This window comes from Myotis myotis, unplaced genomic scaffold (assembly GCF_014108235.1).
Source record: "Myotis myotis isolate mMyoMyo1 unplaced genomic scaffold, mMyoMyo1.p scaffold_m19_p_10, whole genome shotgun sequence".
NCBI lineage: Eukaryota > Metazoa > Chordata > Mammalia > Chiroptera > Vespertilionidae > Myotis > Myotis myotis.
The window spans coordinates 52,283,049-52,302,233 of record NW_023416314.1 but is presented as its reverse complement, the minus strand read 5'-3'; the positions used below and the strand labels follow the sequence as shown (position 1 = coordinate 52,302,233).

The 19,185-nt window shown below is 32.5% G+C and overlaps 1 protein-coding gene across 25 annotated transcripts in view; it reads left to right on the top strand.

Annotated features, from left to right (window-relative positions):
* SOX6 (SRY-box transcription factor 6) overlaps positions 1-19,185 on the top strand; it is a 368,911-nt gene that overhangs the window by 87,698 nt on the left and 262,028 nt on the right. The window contains exon 1 of one of the 25 annotated variants that reach the window (XM_036325530.1): positions 11,545-11,618. The exons of the other annotated variants lie outside the window; for them this stretch is intronic. The gene's annotated coding sequence lies outside the window, so the exon portion shown is untranslated. Of the gene's footprint in view, positions 1-11,544; positions 11,619-19,185 lie in introns of those variants that run through there. 25 annotated transcript variants of the gene reach the window in all.

The window sequence follows — 19,185 nt, the reverse complement described above, 5'->3', positions numbered from 1 at the left end:
ATGACTGCCTTTAACTCCTTACTCTTCTCTGTTAAAACTCTATCTTCATATTGGTAGAAGTATTTAATCTTTTCATCACAACTTGAATACCTAACAAGCAGGTTGCTACTAAATATTTACAGTGATGTCAAAACTAATAACAAGTGTTCCAAGGAATAGTTGGAGCATGTTACTAAAAAAAAAACATACAAAAATATAAATTTTTATAATGTAGTTGAGAAGAAAAAATCGTGTGGAAGGACTGTTTTAAGATTATATCTGAATGTACCATTTATTTGATTATATATTTTGGTTTCAACTGTATTGTTTCAGATGATTGCTTATATTTTTACTTATTGCTTTAGTTTTTATAGCTAGAGAACTATTTTCTTTTTGGCTCCTTTGGACATTTATTCTTAACTTTCCAAATAGAAATACTTTAGATTTTATTTATTTGTATACATATGAAGCTGATAATGTACCAAATACTATAATAATCTATGTTCAATAATTTTAAAATCCCATAAAATTTAGACAACATTTTTATACATTTTAGATGTTTATGTCTCTTAATATATTTTTTAAAAAAGCTTTAAATGATGTGCATGCTATAGCAAAGAATATAGGTTTATAGTTTGTATGGAAAGTGATACAATAATAAATAATAATATAATAACAAGTTCTGTGTTTTGCGTACTTACAAATGTAAAGCTATTTTTGCCCATCCTTGTATTAAACTATGTAATTTCTGTGATTAATATTCCTGGATTTTAAAGTTACACTATAATACCAAACAAAAAATGTGCAATAGAATTCTAAAATAAGCGTGCTACTTAGAAGAAAATGTATTAGTATATTTTAAAATGAGATGCAATTGTTTGCATCCAGTACTTTATTTTCTTTAAGGCTATAATTGACAAACCGCAGTAATCCTACTGTAATGTGTTTTTTTTTCCTGTACTGAACTCATTAAAAAAAAACAAACAAACATCACGAAAATAAAAAAGGTAAAAAGAGACTCCAGAATTTTGAAATCCAGTGGTCCTGAAGTGATGGGAAAATAGCCAAGGTGTCACAGCTAATTTCTGACCGTATTTTATGAGTTCTGCTATTCCTTATTCCCCCTGTCAGCCTGGGAATCCCTGAGGCTGTACAAACTGGCCGAACATCACTCAGTCCCAGTTTTATATCCCCTTTTAATAATGTTGAGTCTCTTCTGTCCAACTTTGATTCAGACAACCTGCTTGTCTTGAAAAAATGATATATTTAATCAGTGACTCTGTCTCCAGCATCGCTCCCCCTGCGTGTGACTGGAGCCGAGCGTAGTGCAGTGGTCTGTCACTTCTGTTTGAATGGGTAATGTGGAGCCCATCAGCTGAAAAGACAGGAGCTGGAACTGCTTGTTAGGACACATGATCAAAAGCCGCTCTCTGCTTTCTGCCAATCAAACCTCATGTCGCCTTGTGGGGCAGACATTAAATAGATTTTTTTCCCCTGCCTTACACTATGGGCACTTTGCCAGTTTGACATGTGAACTGTTACAAAAGATGGCAGAGTTTCAGCCACTTGCTGACTGCTTTAAAATCTTACTGAACACTTGTTGTCAAAATGAAATATTCATAATACTATATTATGATAAATTCTTAAAATATGATTTGGTGCCTTTCTCTTGCAATTTGTGGATTTTTTGTTTTGTATTTTTTCCCCCCATAGGACAGAAAAACAATAGACAATTACTTCTTGGGTGAAAGTAAGGGAGACAAAACCTTTTAAATCGATCCGATTGCAAAGCCAACACAAATGTATGACGGTTTTGAATAAGATGATAATTACTTTGTGAAAATAATATTAGTGAATTAAACGTTATTTGGCGTTCTCTCTTCTTTGCTTTAAAAATTATTTACTTCCTCTAACTCAGGATTGGAGATTGGTTTGGTATTATATTTTAGCCAAAAACATTAAAAAGTTTATTTTGAAATTTAATTCAAGATCTTATTCCCTCTGCTTATTGAGAAGATGGACAGATTTCTAAATCCTACGACAGTCTCTGCTTTGCAGCTGTCCTGATGGGCATTTTCATTCTGCCTTTTCTTTACGTCATTCTCTGAAGAGTCCCCCATTATATCACAACCTCATCTTTGTACCCATTGCAAGCCAACAATGATTGTGGTATAGACCAAACTTCTAAGCTTTTTAAGAGAAGAATGAGTACCTAAGTACTTTTAACATAAAAGGCTATTGGAATCAGTATTTCCTACAATTTCCAAACATCCAGATAACTGTTCCAAAGCAGTTAAATCTTAGTTGGTGCTTTGATTTCTCCAAACTTGCCACTTGGTACTTGCTGTTGCTTCTCTAATGATCATTTTAAAAGGAGTTAAACATTTTCACCAAAACATACCATGGCAATCTAGTGGAACTCATTTAAACAGTGAGCTACACATAAACAGCTGCTCCTTCAATAAGCCATTCTTTATAATACCCTTATTACCTTCTAGTGTCTCAAATTCTGATTAGTCAACAGTGCTGATTGCTGCACGGCATTCCGTTGCCCATCTTCCTTCTGCTCAGCTGCTCATGTCTTAGTTGTTATTTGATTACAACACAACTTGCGTATTGTTTTCCAAAGTTGTTCTTCATATTGTGTGGTAAAAACTGAATTCTTCAGGGACACTGGGATGGAATGGTGTGAGACTAACTTTCTTTATACACATTAAAAAATCTCTGAATAAAGCATGGCATAAAAAATACAACTGTGGAATACTCAGAGTAGAAAGACTGTTTTTGACTTAAAACTCAATACTTATGATCAAATTATGAAACAAAGTGCAGTATTTTTTAAAAGCATTAGAGTACTTTACAAATGTAAAGAGTTATAAAATTATTATATAATAGTTAAATTTCAGTCCGATATATAGTCCTGGAAGACGTAATTATGTAAGTAGATTTCCACAAAAAAAGGCCTATAGGACATTCATCTTTATCCCAGGACTATATAATTTTAGTCTAATTACTGTACAGCACCAACGATGTCCCCTCTAAATAGGACAGCATGCTGCAAGTTGTAAGTTATGATGAAATAAGTACGGGTGGGAAAAATCTCTATAATGAAGTTTGAATTTCAGCTATTCCTTTGTTGTGACCCCCTGGAATCTCCTCTTGGTGAGTAGGAAATGCTGACACACTAGAAATGCAACCCCAGTAAAGGCCCTAAATCTGTCATTGTGCTCTGGAGTCTGCTCTGAAAATAGCAAAGCTCTTTTGGTAAATTAAAATCGGTGTGAATGGGAACAGATGTTGATACACTTTACTTTATCTTCAGGGATGCCAGTTAAAGAGGAGAGGGTCAGCAAGGTTAGAGGTGGGAAATATAGTAAGTGTGCAAACTTGTTCTCAACGGGAGTTCTGTTTTGGGATGTTAGTCAATAGGAGTGTATTTATCTTTGGTGGTTAGGTAAGCATTATACCTGCATTGCTTTATCTAGACTCGGAAAAATGAAGGAGATAGTATTTATTTCAGGGAGGACCATCTCTTTTCGATGTCCCCTTGTGGTTTTGTCTTTTCTTTATCAAACTGCATTTGACTATAAACTGTCTCAGACTACTATTGGGTTTTATTTCCCAGCATCATTTTGTCATTGCTTCCTAAAGTATTTGTTGAATCCTAGTGCTACAGTAGAGTCTTTGTACTGATATTTGTCAAAAATAATGAAAATGGTTTATGTTCTAAAACTGTGCAATTTATCAAATACCTTGTATAGTCAATTTAAATAAGTCGTAGAAGTTTCAGTCTTGATTTGAAAAAATAGCATAGGGTGAATTTATTTATAAGAACCTTAATAGTTTCTCTCAATTCCTTTTACATTTTAGATTACCTTATAATTTTCTAAATCTACATGAACAATAATGATCAATTTTGTCAGTATTATTCACACCTTTTATTAATTTAACATAGATGAATAAATGTGAATGTTGTGAAGAGTTGATTGGGAATAGATTTTAAATCTGACAGTTAGATTACAGGGTACCTAAGAAAAAATGGCTCTTTCAATAGATACCTAGTAATTTAATTCTTGTTTGAAATTATTATAATTTATTACAGTGTGTGGGTCCTAATGAATGTCTACTATTAAATGAAAAGGAGAAATTGAAATTAAGATTATGAAATTCTTTTAACTCATATCTTTAAATCCTCTTAAACAATTCAGAAGACATTAATAAGCTATGTGGGTTTCTTTCCATATTCTGTAATGGCAAATATAAACATTTTTTTCAGCATTTAAAGATTCTAAAAAATGTTGAATGCATTAAACCTCAAAGCATGCAATCTTGGAATTTTATAAAATGGTAGTAGCCATTATAACAGCATTGAAATTGGCAACTTCATTTAAATATTTATTTGGATAATAAACAGACTTTTCCAGCATTTGAGTTTTCCAGAAATGATTGGGTTTCCTTCGTGTTAAGCATTTAATGTAGGACAATTTGAGATTTCATAGAGCTGTAAACTATACCAGATTAACATTTTAAAATTTCCAAATACCAAGGAGACTTCTTAAAGTGTGAGTAAAAACTTATAAATAAAATAAAACTATTCAAATGCCCACAGGCATTGGAAGTTGTCACTTACTCTTAGATCTAAGTAAAACCTGTCATGTACACAAATTGAAGATCAGGTCTTTGAAAAATAACAATTCTTGGACAAAACAATAAACATATGACAATCTTCTATCCTGATAGATTATTTGAAGTGTTATTTGAAAGTCCCAATGTGTATCTGACCTGGGAAGAAGCCTCTCATATATTTTGACCATGCTTTCTTTTGAGAATCATTTAAGAAAGAAAATCAGATTAATTGCCTCTTTGAATTTCAAACCATTAGCATGCTTACCTAAAAATACTGAAGTTTTGTTTCCTAAATTCCAGAGCTTTTTTTTTTTTTTAATTGAGACTGCTATAATATATGTATAAGCTAGTGATCAGTTTATATGAATTTAGAGAAAAAGAATTTAAACAGGTTGGTGAAAAGTTTACATTTGATTGCAGAGAATGACCCTGCTCTAGGTTTTTGTCAGCCTCAGAACAATGCGAGCGCAGGAGATATAGGGCCTGGCCCTCTCTCACTATAACAACCACCCTACCAGTGCTGGATATAAGGGAAAAAAAGGGTAATTTCTTCAGAGAGTGGTTATTTGGGTAGATTTTTGTTTGTTGGTTGATTTTCACAGGATTTCTTCAAGGCTGTGTGTATAGCTGTGCCCTTAGACTTGGTCGAGTCACAACTCTATTCTCCTTTGTCATAAAATTTTCCACCTCCCTCTCCCCATTCCCACCCCCACTTAAGGATATTTTGTCTAAGGAACGTAGTGAGAGTGCTGGCTGTTTTTAGATGAGAAGGTGATTTTTTGCCTTTGATAACCTGATCGTTGCACTCAAGTTAGCTCAGGCATCTGAAAGAAATAAGGGACAGAAATAAGTATGGCAATACTCTTTTAGTAATGATTACTGATCTCTTTTAAAAATGTTTACTGTAGTTTTTAAAGAAGGAAACAATTGGATAGAATTTATTCTGCCCAAAGTTCTATAAATAAAGCCTTTTCTCATCTATCAGTAATGTTCACGTGGTCACTGTTTATCACTGTAACTAGTTCCAACAGTTAAATTCCGGTGTCTCTCATCTACTATTACAAAAGCCTAACTGCTGGCCAACTACAACATGGGGATAGGTCAGAAAGATAGAACTTTCTCATGTTCAGTTTGAGAACATGATGGCTGTGCTATAAAAAACTGTTTCTTTAAAATATTTTTGTTAATTGTGACTTTAAAATATTAACTTTGAAAGGCATTGACAATTTATAAAACGGTATCTGCTGTTATATTTAATTAGATTTTTTCTCCTTTGTGCCTCTTTAAACTCTAAATGAAAGATGGAAATATGTTTGCTCTAACATATTTGATGTGATTGAGATGAGATTAAGCGGTTTAAACGATTTAAAAATTATATTTACTTTAGTGCAATCTGTTAGGTTCAATGCTGATCTGTCTTTTGGTTTGCTTTGTGGTGTAGCAAACTAAGCAGTGAGGATAAAACTGTTCAGCACATGGGTACGGATAAAAATCTGTGTTTCCTCTCTCCTTCCCAGTTACTGCATTCTTCAGTCAAAGTTAAATTTGCTGTTCAGACATTAGCTGTACTTCTTAGCAATGACCTTGTGGGGTAGAGAAGCATGGCACAGTGGCCCTTTCCAGCTGTATTCAGCCTATCCGTCGGGGTATAATCATGCTCAGTCCCAGCACCGCAGGCTTGGACATATGTTGAGTTTTATTTCTTTCTTCTGACATTAATCCTATTCACCAGCTGTTCTGCCAGCTGCCATTCTTCAGTTTAGAGATTACATTTTGGGGGATACCAACAAAGGTCTAGTTGACCACTGCTTTTATGTTCCTTTTTTCCCTTATTCTTTAGAAATGATTGGATCTGGGGGTTAGAGAACTCAATCTTTTCCCACTATCACCTCACTTTTCTTTGAATCCTAGACATTAACATGATTTATGATCACTTTCAGTATATTATAGATAAGCCTCCCAAAGAGCCAGATTACCACCTTACTTATAAATCCCCTTTCCATAAAAAGGCTTTAAGTTTACATTGAAGGCTGTAATTAATGTTTCTTATGCTACTATATAAACAACATTAATTAGTGACAAATTCTTTTGATGTCTTAAACATATTCCAGCTGAAAATATGGTTTCAGTTCTTTTTTTTTTCCCCCTGCAGGTTTGAGTGCATATCTCTGTTAAGATGATACTTTTTTTTTCCTGAGCTATGGTGTCACTAATCTTGTTTGAATGGGCTATTAATTCTCTGTTATACTCATAATATATACTAATAAGTAGTATAGATTTCTCACTTTGTATTCCAGATGATCTGTCCATAAGCAGGATGTTAAACATCTGTAGTTTAAGCCTTCTGGGACTAACAAATGCATTAATGCCAGAAAGAAATGCGGCCTGGATGATAAGGTCATAGACCACGTGGTAAAGAAGCATCCCCAATATTATCCAGCCTGAGTATATGCTTCATTGTTAATCCTTCCATTTTCATAAAGGCAAAAGACTAATTGATTTAAGTTGTAATCACTTACAGTACATATTTATTACATTAATACCAACAAATACACAAAATCCTGTGTTATAATTCTCCCAGCTGATATTTTAGAGTCGTTTAGCCCACATGCCTCACAATAACATCTCTTAGCCATTTATTTACCTCAGAAGGTAACAATAAATGTTTGTCTATTAACAAGATTCTGCCTTTATCTTTTTAACTTTGTGGCATATATTGGTCATATATAATGGTAAAGAATTGAGTTTAACACCTTTAGCCTGGAGTCATTAGAATTAGAAACATCCTACCGACTTAAGAAAACAAAAATAAAAACTAATGATATACTTTAGAAAGTAGATTTGTTTGCTTATTTGTTTATTCATTAATTTGTTTATCTATCTGTTCATCCAACCATCCATCCATCCATCTATCCATCCATCCATCCATCCATCCACCCATCCAATCTTTCCATTGAGCCATTATAGGAAAACACATCATCTTGTCTTTACCAGACAGTGTAATTTTTCATATATGTAGTGATCTATAGAAAAATGAAAGGAAGTTTATAAATTGCTTGATGAAAAACTATTGCTTTCATAGTTTTTTCCCCTCAAAGCTCTGACAGTAGTGAACCTCGTTTACTAAATATGGACATTCTATTTATAGAAATATTCATATTTTTATTGGTGGCCAAAGCTCTGCTTATAGGAAAACTTACAGGTGACTAATAGGAGTTGCTCACTAAGTGGAATAATGAATAGTATTAGGTGTCAATTAAATCAAGCTTCCCCGAGGTGCAGGTGCTCCACAATGTACTGACACATTTCAAGTAGCAGTGCCACTTCACCCATGCATATGAACAAGCACATTTGCATATTAAAAAGCTGAAAATTATTTAACTGAAGCAAAAGTCTTTTAGAGATGATGGAGGTTATTAAAACTGTTGACAAGAAAGAAGGTAATTGCCTGAAAATGAGAGATGACATTCTGCTATACACAGGGAACGTTGTTTTTGTTGTATTGTGCAGCAGTGCCTGGGTGTATAACCTATTACATTGAGATTGCTCCTATGCAATTAGACCCTTTTTGTCCTCACTTCAATAAGGCTATGATTATGAAGGATTGAAGAACACTTGGCATATTGAATGTCTGTTGTTTTTATAACTTCGTCAGAAATGACAAAACACGTTTTGTGTCCTGTTTTTTCTTTGTAGGCTTATTGATTCTGTGATTATAATATTCATAAAAGACAATGTGTTCATGGTTGAACACTCTGTCATTTATACAGGTTTTATTTTTTCTGTCTCAGCATAGTATTTGTTTGAATGCCAAGGTGTTAGTCATAACATGAGCAGATTTTTTAAAGTAAAAGATGAATAGGTGAGAAGTTTATCATGCTAATAATCTCAAATATTACTATTAAAAGTGTCCTAAAAATTCAGATGGAAATAATTCACCAAGAAAAATTGAAAGCTATTTTATTTCCTATTTGATTATGAGCTGTTCATTTTCACTCCAAATCTTGAGAGATCTTGCTGTGCTTTGGTTGTGTTTGTCAGAAGTGAAGACTCATGACCCTAGAGGAAGGCACTTTCTTGATACTGCAGCAGACAGTGCATCTGCACTGACTTGCTCTGTTCTGCAGGTAGTAACAAAACAACTGTAGTGAATATAGCAATTGAAATGGACACATTGGAAATCATTGCAGGTACAGGGAATTTCAGGTTGTGTGTTTATTAATATTATGTTAAAAGATTTTATGTTTAATCATCATAATTAATCTTCAGCTGCCATCAGAAACATTGTGACAATGCATGAAGTTCATTCCCATCATGTAGTCTTTCCTTTAAGATGAGCATTGGTGTCCTTTGGGATAGAGCCAGCATAGAGTATTCAGTTGGACTTTTAGGTCCATGATATACCCCATCTTCCTGTTGGACCAATCGGCTTCTGCATTTACTTCTTCCACGGATTTAAATCCAGGACTGGTTTGTCAGAGACAGAACTGATAAGCTCTGAATAAAGCCCCAGTGTAGTGTACCCAGAGAGTTTTTAGGGGATTTGTCATCTATGTACTCTTTTATTCTTTGATTTGGATGCATCTGGGCTTTAGTAAATTAAGAGGCACACCTAGGGTTTTCGTTAGCAGCTGTCTAGTGATTTATCTAATCTGACATGTTCATTTCTTTAAGTTGAAGAAGGAAAATGTCTTTAGGCATAGCAATCTGACTCTTGATTAAAAAGATAAAAGTGAGATACCCCAGCTCTTTTCCAACTCACATTATTTACTGCCTGCTGAAAGCCTTAGCTATTTAAAAGATGAAAATCCTGATGTAGCCATGCTCAAAGAGATTTTAGAAGCCTCCAAAGTATGCCAAACTTGCTACATTGCATATACAGATCTAGTTGCATCACACCTCAATTTCCATTCACACAACCTACTAGTTGAATGAAATAGAACTATTTTTTTTTTATTCCACTGTTAGGTGATCTTGTTTAAAAATGTTGAGAACAGTTTTAATTTTATTTCATATAATTGATTTTAGTATAGAGGAATAATTGTTTTTAACTATATGAATAGTTAATGGAAACTTTTTTCTTGATTGATTACAATTTTTGCTTTAATTCTTGAAAAATTTTTTGGTGCCACTAATTTATTTATTTTTCTTAATAAACTCATAGATATGAGTACATCCAATGCTAAGAATTTGTTATATTTTATCTTATCTTTAAATAAACATGAGGTTTTTTGGGTTGGAATTTTAAAAAAGCAAAGGTAAAAAATTAGCTTCATTTTAATTTGTAGAAAATTATAGTACTTTGGATGGATTCATGTTAAATATGATTTGTTTAATAGAGCTGAAAAATCAATATGAGACAAATCAGAGTCATAGCTCTCTGGATGTGTTCTGGAAAGAAAGTATTGTATAAAGTACTTTCCTTTTGTTAAAGGATAACTTCTATGTAAAGATATCATGTAGTACTGAAGAATCAAGGGTGCACTTTTTGACAAGTGAACTATTATTGAACTGCACTGCCTGGCATACAATTGAAAAACCCGCATAGGCCTACATATAGCATATACTCACAAGTGTTTCTTAGGATACGAATAAATGAATGAATGAGTCCTAAAACATGTTACTGAAATGTATATAGAAATAGGTGCATAGCAGTGCTTAAAGAGATTTGAAAAAAAATTCTAGCTTTTAGATTATATCTGCACCCTTCACTTTTATAACATTTCTGACAACTGCTTTTTCTTGGACTTAGTATATCTAATGCTCAAACAAACAAAGCCAACAAACCATCTTGTTGTGAGGTTGGTGATGGTAAAAATAGGGCTAAAAACAAAAGAGCAGGTGCACCAGGCCGTGTGGACAGAAATCGAGTGAATTATTTCAGTAACTGACCCATAGTAGGATAACTTTATAAATTCAAAGTGTTGATAGACAAGGCTTTAGTATAATCTGTAGTTGGTCAAGAGTTTGAAGAAATTGGGTATGTTGGAAGACAATTTTCTGAATGAAGGCCATTCCCAGGAAATAATGGACCCTTGGGAATTTCACTATGCTTTTGCCTTACATTTTTCAGGTAATATCAGGTTAATGAATAATGAAAAGTATGAAAGGCAGCATGAAACCCGAAGGTTATGTATGAAGGTGGGAGACAGTGTTGCTAGGAAGCTTGGCTCAATTTCTCCCCTTCTCTTTTTTAAAATTAATCCAGGTTTTATTTTTTCTGTCTCAACATAGTATTTGTTTGAATGCCAAGATGTTAGTTATAACGAGAAGATTTTTTAAAGTAAAAGATGAATAGGTGAGAAGTTTATCATGCTAATAATCTCAAATATTACTATTAAAAGTGTCATAAAATGGATGATTTTATAAGTTTCAGATGGGAATAATTCACCAATAGAGAGGGAAGGAGGGCAGATATTTCTATTCTAGAAATAAATTAATGATTACTGTGTAGATTAGTTAATAAATGGGAAGCTGAAGTAAAAATTTAGGACACTTGGTACCTACTTCAGTGTACTTTCTCTTCTCCATATTGTCATTCAGCGTGATAAACATGGTATCCAGGTGGAGCAGTCAGGCATAATGAGACCCTCTGAGATAGCTTGCACTTCAGACTTACCTTATTAGGACTGGGTAAATTTATTGGCCTATGCTTTACTTGACTATTGTTAGTTTTCAAGGTGTGAAGTGGTTCTTTCAGGACAGGAATTTTCACTTTAGGAGGAGTATGCATATGTGTGTGTGTGTGTGTGTGAGAGAGAGAGAGAGAGAAAAAGAGAGAGAGAGAGAGAGAGAGAGAGAGAGAGAGAGAGAGAGAGAGAGAGGTATTAAAGGAGAAGAGGTTGAAAGAGGTGGTATAACATACTATAGCATGTTCCTTTGCCACAAGAGTTTATCAAATAAATTAATATTCTCTTGTGTGATTTATTTCATCAGAAAACGTTTACATTTCACTGATTCATTACCTGGCCATATCAACAAGAGCAACAAGAAAGTACACTTCTATTTTTATGGTAATTGAAAACTGTCAGATTTTGATTTTTTCTTGTATTTTCATAATCAATTTTTATAAAAAACCTTTTATTATAGAAAATTTTCAAAATTACACAAAAGTAGAGAATATAATGAGCTCTTAATGCAGTCATCATCTAACTTCAAAAATTATCAATATTTGCTATTCTTACTTCATTTATCCTACCACTTATTTTCGGCTTGAAGAAAGTTTATTTTAAAAATGATGAATAATGAAATAAGTCAAACATACAGAAAATAATAGAATATACACTAATTTTCTGCTGCTACTATTTAATAGATACTAATATTTTTCATATGTATTCTTTGTATCAAAGGTGAGTGTACAGCTGCAATAATTTAAAGATGGAAAATAAGGGCAAGGCACAGGAAGTAGAGTGAATATGGTTAGAACATTTTGTAACTTCCTAGAATATGCCTGCTAGCATTTTTCTATAAGACAGTAATCTGCATAACAATTCACATGGCCCATAATGCCTCATTGAACTTATTGATCATTAATATTGGAGAAAGGAATATCTTAGTTAAGGCAGCTTGACTTGCAATTTGGTTTATAAGGTTGTCCTGGAGTATTTCTGTCATTGGTATACACTAGCTTGCTGTCAGGTATGCCTGTTGGGAAGTCACAGACAGTTCATAAAATGTCATCAGACTTTTGTTGTCATTGCTTAGCTGCAAGGCTAAACTGTGCCAAAAAGGGATGCTTTTATCTAGCACCTTATTCTGAAAATTGTGATGAACCCTGGAAGTCTGTAAAGGGCATTTTTTTGTTTTGTTTTGTTTTGTTTTGTTTTTTGTTAGAGAAGGAAATCCTTTTTCAGAAGCACTAAATAAGACAAAGACTGGAAGTTTATTTATTATTATTATTTTTTAAATCTTTATTTTTGAAAGTATTATGTATGTACCCTTATTTTCCCCATTGGCCCCTTAGAGTCCACTCCGCCCCCCACCCTAGGCCTCCACCACCCTATTGCCTGTCTCCATGGGTTATGCATATATGCATACAAATTCCTTGGTTGATCTCTTCTCACCCACTCATTTTATTTAAAAACAAATCTATGATTTAATTTATATTTAAAGAAGCTCACTTTCTTAAGTTTGTCAGTACTTTTATCTTGAAATAATATATCTTGCCATTTTATAAAGCATGTAACAGGAAATAATTTATGTTATTGTTCTACATCATAATTTTGGTTACTTGAGAAAATTAAAGAATGCAAGTGAATATTATTTGTTGAGCATTAATCAGAAAACCCATTTGTTTTCATACCTATTGAAAATGTTTACAACAATTTTAAGTAATTTTTCTGCCATAGAAGAACAGTAGAAGTCATATAATCAAATGAGTTTATACTGATTCAGGGTCAGGCAATATCTCAGAGGTATCAATGAGTTTTTGTGATCATTAGATGATATAGTATGATGCAATGTATAGAAAACTGGGTGGATTATTCATTATTCATTCATTCATTCATTCATTCACCTTTATCGAGCTCCTGTATGCCAGGTACAGTGCCAGGAACTGGAAAGTTGAAGAACACCGTGGACATTTTTTAATTTCTTATTGAGGAAGTATTTCTTTGTTACAATTATTCTTTTCTATCAGCTTAATGTAAAAAATTTAGTCAATTAGATTTATGTTTGGTGTGGTCAAATTCATTGAGATTTTAATGTCATTTATTTTTTTTTCTCATATTTGATGAAAGAAAACTGGAATGTTGGGTTTATTTATGGTCCACTTAGTTTCACTTAACTGCATTTACCATTCCAAATAAACCTTAAAATTGTCTGTTCAGTATAACAAATTATGACATAATAAAATTTAGAACTGAGGTATATGCTATATGCTTTAAAAATATACATTAAATATATGCTAATGATTATAAATACAAAGAAGTAAGAAGGTGTTTAGGGTTTAGGACCTGTGTTTCATCATTACTGAAAAAATAATTCGAAATATTTAGCAACTTAAATGAGCACAGTTAGAGGCACATGGGACAAAAATTGGAATAAAATACAGCTTGACTAGAAAAGACTCAGGGAATTAATGGAGAGTAGGTTTGCTGTAGATGTGGGGCAGATTGACATACATAGATATTTATAGCAGCTGTACTTCCCTTTCCATAGCACTTTAAACACTTTTGTATTTGCCTTATGTGCCTGTATTTCCCACTAAGCTGAAGCTCAGCTGGTGTGAGAACCTTATTTGTTTAATTCACCTTCTCCAGCCTAGCACATTGCCTGAGACATAGGAGGTGATAAGTAAATATCTGTTGGGTGAGTGAATATTAAGAGTTGTATAATATAAAATGGTAAATTCTATAATAGAAACATGAATAAGGAGGAGAAAATAGAATAAAGAGTGGAAAAAAAGAAAACATTTTTTTGAAGTTTGAAAATATTTATCTAGATACAGCTAAAACTAGTTTTATTTGTGTTCTGTCCAAACACTTTTAGCAGATATTTTGCCTATTGATTTGATGATGACATTTGCAAATTACAAAATAATTCCTGAAGCAACAAAAACTAAATTATATTCAGTAGCAAATAACCTAAATTCTATGAAAATTAATAACCCACACACTATAAATATAGTAACTCTAATTAAGATTATTTGATTAGCTTGAACACCCGGTTCTCTACTATAATAGATGCCAGAGGCAATTTGGTAGACTTGAGTGTGTATCTGTAGTCTTAGGTAATTGGAATTAACATTTTAAGGTTGAAAATAGCACTTCTTTTTTGCTTAAGAAAAATATATTCCACCTCATTATTAAGTGTAATCACATTACTTAAATATCGGTATTATAAACTGTGCATAATTGTAATCTGAGCTTGGTCATCCTTTTATATTTTTCAGAAGATCTTATTTTTCTTTCAAGATGTCAGCGATACTTTAGTTATTTTAAACCATAGCTGTTTAAAGGAGAATTACAGGGATCTAGAGAACATTTTTTTAGTAAATGAAATTATAGAACATTATTACTATTGAATGAAGTTTCTGTTTTGTCATGCAAAATAGTACTAGAAAATATGACATCTATAATCATTCTTCTTATAGCAAGAAGTATGCTTATGTCATTTACTTGAGATTTCTTATGCTATGTATTGCTTAATAGCATTAGGTCAAAATTAAAATAATATTTTTAATATTTTATCAGCTTTAATTAAAATAAAATTAAAGCCACAAGAATTATTTCTTAGTATTTTTAGAAATAATCTTATGTCAGTGTTGAGTGTTTATTATGATTTAAAGAAAATCATCTTCTGATAAACTATCTAGAGCTGCCCCTATTTAGAATAATTGTTTCACCTTTTAAGCAAATTATTTTGTGACTTCCATTGTATAACACAAAAGCATATACGTATTGTTATAAGATCATTCAAGAATTACATCCAATGTTTTTAATGTGATGTTTCTATTTTAATATTTTTTTTCTTGTCCAGTGTCCTTTTATTTATCTATTTATTTTTTTTAAATCTTGTTTTATTGCTTAAAGTATTACAAAGAGTATTACATATGTCTCCTTTTTTTTGCCCCTTGACCTTCCCCCGGCCTCCCCTACGCCCAGTGTGTTATGTTCATTGGTTATGCTTATATGCATGCATACAAGTCCTTTGGTTGATCTCTTATCACCCCCAACCCTATTTTTAATTAAATTTATTTAAAAAAGTATTTTCCTATATTTTCTTGTTTATGGATTGTTTGTAGATATTGAAAATTGCCTGTTTATGAATTGTTTATAGATATTGAAAATTTGAGTCAACTGCTACCTGAAATTTGGGTTGGATATTACCATTCAATTGACATGAACTAAGTGGTATTGAAGTAAAAGTTTTTCATTTTTGTATTTGCTAGTGACCCTTAGCAAAGTCATATATAAAGATTCATGTATCTGCCACAGCTTCTCTTCTGTGTGTGTATATGTTAATAAAAACACCTAATAAGTTTGATTTTACATTTTTAATATGGGTGATATAAAGACTTGTATTATTATTTTGCCAAAATATTATGCTAATGTGTGTGTTTGTGTATAATCAGACTTCAAGTAGTGTGGACATTAATTTTAGGAAGGTGGCTTAAAACTACCCTTGATTTTTATTATTTTATTATTATTTTTAAATCTATTTTTATTGATTTCAGACAGGAAGGGAGAGGGAGAGAGAGAGACAGAAACATCAATGATGAGAATCATTGATCGGCTGCCTCCTGCAAGCCCCTACTGGGGATGAGCCCACAACCCAGGCATATGCCCTTGACCAGAATTGAACCTGTGATCCTTCAGTCTGCAAGCCAATGCTCTATCCACTGAGCCACGCTGGCTAAAGCTACCCTTGATTTTTATAACTGATAAACTAATAATTAATTATCAAAATGTATGTTTTTGATGTACACATATTTGGGGATTGCTAATATTTAGTCTGATTTTTCTAACATAATCTGCAAATTCATACTTCTTTCTTTGCTATCATCTGAGTAATAATAAAGAATATGACAATAATGAATTACTTATATATTTTTAAAAATTACAAATAGACTCAAAAAACTGCTCAGGACCAAAAGATATTATTACTGAAATGTTTTTTCTTAACTGCTAATTTAAAAAAGGAGAGTGAGTGTTATTTTTACCTTGTGGTCATTATACATGACTTTAAAAATTGGATTTTATCACAGAGCACATAACATAATTATTAAAAAATTTATACTATTTAATTATATATTAACATTATAGATTCAAACTTTTAATCTAGCATTGCATAAGTCTGATGATACCTACAGATGATTGTTCTTGATGAGTTGCATTTGTGGTTTTGACTTCCCAAAAAGTTTCTCCTTTCTTAAAATAGTACTACTCTGAAGCAATTAATTGAAAACAGTTTCTAAGTAAATGAACTGATAAATTTTGGCCAAAAAAACCATATCACATTAAAATTGGAATATCACAAGCTTATTTATTTATTTATTCATTTATTTATTGTCTAAAGTTTTACATATGTCTCCTTTTTCCCGATTTACACACCCCTCCCTGAGCCATTCCCACCCCAGGCAAGCCCCCACTGTCCCAGTGTCTGTGTCCATTGGTTATGCTAATATGCATGCATAACAAGTTGTGGCCCTGACTGGTGTGGCTCAATTGGTTGGAGCATTATCCCATGTACCGAAGGTTTGTGGGTTTAATTCTCTATCAGGGTACATGCCCATGTTGCGGGTTCAACCCCCAGTAGGAGTGCATGTGGTAGCGGTCCATGGATGTTTTATCTCTCATATCAGTGTTTCTCTCTCTCTCTCCTTCCTCCTTTCTCTCTCTCTCTCTCTCTTAATCAATGAATACTTGTCCTCCAGTAAGGTTTAAAAATACATATATATTTTAAAAAATAAAAGTGTTTTATCTTGAAAAGCTAATCCCCACTCCACAATCATTTCATACGTATTGTTTCAGTAGTTTAACTTGTAAACATATTTTTAAAATAAACTTTATCTTGATTTTAGAAAATTGGTCAGTTTATTGATGAATAGTTGTACATATTCTTCCCAATAAAGACTAAAGGCATGGTTTTATGATCATTTTGTCAAATGCAGATATTTTTAATCCTTTTATTAAACTCAGTAAAAGATTACTTGTTTCTTTTCACTTCACTGGTAGGAATAGATGTGAGGCATTTTATTTGGATTTCATGACTATATATTTTATCATTAAATGAAAATATGAGAGCATTGCTGCTAAAAAATTAGTTGAGATTCATGAGATAAGCCATCCTAAATTATTATTTTTTTGCACTACTATGCTTTATTGTATCCCCTGTATTTCTCAAATCTGTAGTGTCTTTTTAGTATAAGGAAGTATACAGGATCAAGCAAAAGTAGGTTTTCAGTTATTTATATGAAACAATCTATAATAATCTATAATAATAAAAGCATAATATGCTAATTAGACCAGACATCCTTCCTTGCAGACAAAGCCACAGTGGGTGGGGGCTGAGGCAGAGGAAGCAAAGGCCCCCCCCCCCCCCCACGCTGAGGCAGTGCGCAGGGGCTGGGGCCAAGGCCCTTGAATGAATTTTATGCATCGGGCCTCTAGTCATTAATAAATAGTAATACAAGAATAAACTTACAACTGTAAACCTATTTTTGTCCCAACCTGTATATAAAAGTGACATATATCATAACATATGTATGCTAATGTTTACATTTGTATGTGCATATAACTCAGTAAAAATAGACATGAAAAATATCATGATTTGTTTTTGAAGCTGAAGATCATAATTTCTGTTGTTGAATGATCTTGGGAAAGTCACCCTCTGAATCTTTTATAATACTGTGATGTTATTATCACCTATTTGAAACTATTAAGTAACACATTAAAGGAGGTTAAGTAAGGTAAAGTATTGAAATTCACTTGTCTGACTTAAGTATGACAGTAACAGATATTAATGCGGGATCTGTGTGTTTGGTATAGTTACCACCTATGGTAACTACCAAATACATGTATTTTATCTATTAAATATATATTTTATTGATGATTGAGAGCCAATAAAATGTTCTTGGGTTTGGAGTTTTGGTTTTCAACTGTTCCATCATTTTTGAAAACTTTAATTTTGTTTCTGAGCAACACAATAGAAAAAAATCACATATGTTGATATCAATATAAATATATTTAGTATATGAAATTATAAATATGTATGTGTATGTGAGAAGATTGCTCTAACTTGTAGGAAAAGGATGCTCATAACTTTAAGTTATGTGTTTTTATTCAAATCTGCAGGTAAATAAACATAAAAAAGCTTCTTTTACATAGTAGTTTGTTTTGTTACATGGAGAGAGAAAGCATGCAGGCAGGTTAGCAATTGAACACAACTGAAAGCCAATTGTAAGTTATGACTTGTGAACATTTGGCACCTTGGATCTATTTTTTTTTTTTACAAGAGGTTTATTCTGTTGGTGTTAAACTTTTTAGACTTTACTTCTCCAGGTACTTGGACATTTCTTTGAAAGGTTAGCTGTAGAATGAATAAAAGAGCTTTCTTTAACCCTTACTTAATGGTAGCTACAAGGAATTTTATCCCCTTTCCACTATTGTACTTAGTTGTGAGTTGATTGTTTCAGATTGTAGGGATGATCTAAGTTGAACTGACCTGTGATAATACCAGAGTACATTTTGTTCTTACTAAAAATGGGTTTGATTTCTGTCAATATGTAGTATTTGTATGACAGAAGGAGGACATTTAAAGGAAAGGAATTTATTGAAATAGTAGGTAATTGCATTCTTTCTTATATGTACTAGTGAATATATACATGTTTTATATTTACACACATAACTATACAACATAGACATGCCTTCTTGTTTTTAAAAATTTGTATCCAGTACATAATGAAATCAACAAATGAACCATCCACAAGATAAATGGTTCCCTTTAACTACTAGTATGATCAGTCATTTGGGTGAGAAAGTAGCTCATGGTCTATAGGAAAACACAACAATTTCATTTGGATTGGGTTTTAAGCAAGTCATTGTTTTGCTTGGAAAATGTGAAGTCGGTGAATGGGCT